The sequence below is a fragment of the Spinacia oleracea genome, chromosome 1 (assembly GCF_020520425.1).
Source record: "Spinacia oleracea cultivar Varoflay chromosome 1, BTI_SOV_V1, whole genome shotgun sequence".
In the NCBI taxonomy this organism is placed as follows: Eukaryota; Viridiplantae; Streptophyta; class Magnoliopsida; order Caryophyllales; family Amaranthaceae; genus Spinacia; species Spinacia oleracea.
Genome location: NC_079487.1, coordinates 113027952 through 113032317, shown reverse-complemented (window position 1 = coordinate 113032317; position 4366 = coordinate 113027952).

Here is a 4366-nt window from a genome sequence, read left to right as displayed (position 1 = left end):
AATAATATTAATTTCATAATTTTAGGGCGAAAAAATCGAAAATTTATTATCCAATTGATTTCCGATTGTTATGGATTCAAGTCTAGGTCATAAAAATTTAAAATTTATCATAAATTTGCAATTTTTATGGTGGTTTTTAATCATAGGTTTCTAATTAAATTACAATTAATTATGAAAATCAAATTAATTCTAAATTATTCTAATTTTCAACAAATTAATCATAATTACAAATTAGATTGCATAATTAACAAGACTAGGCATTCAAACTTGTTAAACATATGCAGTAGGTCAATCAAAAATTCAAGATTTATCAACAAGAATCGCAAATATTTAATTTAACATCTTAAATTTACGAAATTTTGCATTCGAAAAACTAAAACCTTCGAAAAGTCATAGTTAGGCTTCGAATTTGAGAATTCTGGGTTCGGCAAAAAATAACTATTTTTGTCAAAATTTTAGAATGCCTTTTACATGCGGAATTGACACAAAAATCACTCAATTCGGATGAGTAACGAAGAAACTGCCGAAAAACTGCGTACGTATAATTAAATAAACGCAATTTGCAATTAATTAACAATTACGAAAATTAATCACCCCTTTTAATTCTTGCAAATTTGTAATATTTAACCATGTTCATGCAATTTAGATTATGAAAATAATAAGGGGCTCGTGATACCACTGTTAGGTTATGATACATATGACATTACATAGATCATGCGGAAACAACCATTAACCCAGGACAACATATTATTTACACATAATCATATAGCATAATTTAGATGCATACTCTTTGTTGCGTGCCCTCCCTAGCTGCGCCCGAACCGAACAAGAACAAGTCTTTAGGACTCCAAGTGTCGTCCCTCCGTAGATAGTCCACAGCACGTCCGGATCCGCCTTAAGATTGACCAACTAGAATCGCCCTTAAGGTACTAGAAAATTTCGGCACTTTTATGAGCAAGATGTGTGTTTTAGTTTTCTCTCAAAAAACTCACTTTTTGAATACTTTTAAAACTCCTTATAAATTGTGAGCCCTAGCCTCATATTTATAGGGGTATGGAAAGGGAATCGAAATCCTATTCAGATACAAATTAATTAAACCTAGAATCCTACAAGAACTCTAATTTAATTAATTTATCAAATAGAATTAGGAATTTAATCATTAACCGAACTCTGCATGTTTTAGGAAACGTGCACGAACACAAACACTTGCACACACACGCACGGCAGCCACGATGGGCCCCATGCGTGCGCGCGAGCAGCAGCCCACGCAGCGCCCGCGCGCGCTGCGCGTGCTGTGCGCGCTGTGCGCGCTGCGCAGCCTGCTGGGCCTGGCCTTGCGCTGGGCCTGGCGTGGCTGTTTGTGCGGCGCGCTTGGCTTGCTGGGCGATGGCCTGGCTTCGTGCTGGGCCTCGTCCGGCAGGCCTCTTCCGATGCTTATTCGTACGATGCGCTTCCGATTAAATTTTCCGATTCCGGAATTCATTTCCGATACGAACAATATTTAATATTTCCGATTCCGGAATTAATTTCCGTTTCGAACAAATATTTAATATTTCCGTTTCCGGAATTATTTTCCGATTCCGGTAATATTTCCGATTCTGACAATATTTCCGTTTCCGGCAATATTTCCGATTCTGGCAATATTTCCATTTCCGATAATATTTTCCGATACGTACCATGTTTCCGTTTCCGGCAACATCTACGACTTGGATAATATTTATATTTCCGATACGATCCATATTTCCGTTTCCGGCAATATCATCGTTTCCGGAGTATTCATTTCTTGCCTGTGACGATCTTAGCTCCCACTGAAACCAAGATCCGTCGGTTCCGAATATTCATAGATGGAGTATTTAATGCCATTAAATACTTGATCCGTTTACGTACTATTTGTGTGACCCTACGGGTTCAGTCAAGAGTAAGCTGTGGATTAATATCATTAATTCCACTTGAACTGAAGCGGCCTCTAGCTAGGCATTCAGCTCACTTGATCTCACTGAATTATTAACTTGTTAATTAATACTGAACCGCATTTATTAGACTTAACATAGAATGCATACTTGGACCAAGGGCATTATTTCCTTCAGGTAGTTTATATACTGCCAGACAAACCAGGTCTTTCACTTTCATTTATCATGTTTTATGTATTTTTATTAAGCCTTGGCTTTTATATTCAGTTGAAATATCATAACTCATTTAGCTCATAAAACATCATTTTGATCCTGGGATCAATAAAATATCATTTCTTTCATGACATCGCATAAATATCATTTTATGAGAAAATACAATCGAATCATATAATAAGAAATAATACAGTCAAAACATAATTCATTTCCCGCAATTCAATAAAACATGTCAAAACATTCAGTTCATAAATTAAATCATATCGTCATAATTTCATAAACACGTTTAGAAGGAAATTGCGGGTACTAGCAATAGCCGTTACCTCAACCGTAGTTTTATACTTCCCGTCTGATGGATCGTTCTTCCTGAGCTCCAAGTCCGATTTCTTTTAGAATATTAAATTATTGAATTAGTACTACAACGATAAATAATCTAAAATCAATATTTTATAAATAATAAATTTTATAAGTAATGAATTTATAATCAACGAATTTTAATAAAAAATATAATTTCGAAATTTAATGAAAATATTATTAATCGAAATTTCAATCGAAATATATTTTAAATTTCATAAGCCGATTTTCATGAAAATATTACTTAAGTTCCGTTTTTGTAAATTCAGGCTAGTAATTTATTTTTGTAAAATCGATAATTAAACCTGAAAAATAATAAACCATTTTATTAGTAAATAATTATATAATAAGAATTTATTAAACATAAAAATAATAAATTAGAAAGTCTGAAAATACAATTAGCTTTTAACTCACCCAAAAGCCCAAGTGGAATATATCCCAACTTATTATGGGTTTAGGAAAATAGAATCAAGGTAACCAAAGATTGGTTTTGGGTTTCTGGAAGTCGACCAAAGAGAGAGGAGGTGCGAAACAGGGGAGGAGAGGAAGGGAGGCAGGGGTGGCAGGGCTCGGCTGGGTGACGGCCTGGGTATTGCAGAAGCGCGAGACCGCGACGGAGCGTGACGGTAGGGAGACAGAGGTGGTGGTGGCCGTAGGGCGGCGCATCACGAAGGAGAGGGAGGACGGAAAAGGGCGGAAAAAGCAGGGGAGTTTGGGTGAGCTGGGCGGTTACGCGAGGAGGTAGGGGCGGTTTGCCGGGGAATGTGGAGGCGGAGATGGGTCTAGGAGGGGTGGTGAGGTGGCCGGGAAGTGGTGGTTTCGTGGCTGGGTGGTGAGGCAGAGGTGAAGAAAGAGGGAGGCAGGGGAGGGTGAAGTCGTGAGGAGAGGAGAGAAGGTAAGAGGGGTTGTTACGGTGGTGATAGGTACGTGGTCGGGAAAGGATGGAAGTGGTGGTGGCAGTGAATGGTGGTGGAGGACGGTGGTGGTTGACCGTGGTGGTTGACCGTGGTGGTTCGAATCAGGGAAGATAATGAAATTGATTTCCTTGATTTCTGATTTTTGATTGTTTGAAAATGTGGAATTTGTAAAAGAAGAAGAAGAAGGCAAGTTAGATTTTGAAATTGAATGGAGACTAGATTTAGGTAAGGAGGGGAGTCAAAAAGTGGAGTTTGCTTGACAATCTCCATGCTTGCCAGGTATGCTAGCTCATACGACCAAAGAGGAGGAAGAAAAAGTGGATTTGCTTTAGGATTATTTTGGTAATTTCACTTGGTTAGGCTAAAAATTCAGAAAATTGGTTACTATTTTCAGCAATTGATTAAAAATTAGAAATATTTAACTAAAATAATTCTTTATAAAATATCGTTAACGAAAAATAAATTTAGTTTTCGAATAAATAAAAACGTTTCCAAATTATTAAAAATCCGAAATCGATTACGAAATAATAATATTTAAAAAGTAGCTTAAGCTCGTAATTTGAAATTAAATCAAAGAATCTGAAAAATAATAAATCGTGTAACAATATTAAAAATTTAAGCAAAATAGAACTTCGTTAATTAAAATAAATTCGAAATTAGGATTTAAAAATGATTTTAAGCTAAATAAAAATAATTAAGCATAATTAAACGAGTTTTAAAAATTCGGGGTATTACAAAAACCAACCAGCTTTTATGTAAATACTCCAACATAAGTTGGTGGAAACTCATCTTAGAGGTCATATTATCGAGCTCCATCAACTGTAACATATTTGAAAGTGGTTTAACTATATACGAAGTAACTGGCTAGCTAACATGGGATAGAGGGAAGGGGAGGAAATAAAGTGAAAATAAGAGGATGATTGTTACGGGAGTGTCGAAATTAGATTGGAAGAGTCTTAATTAGTAGTATTA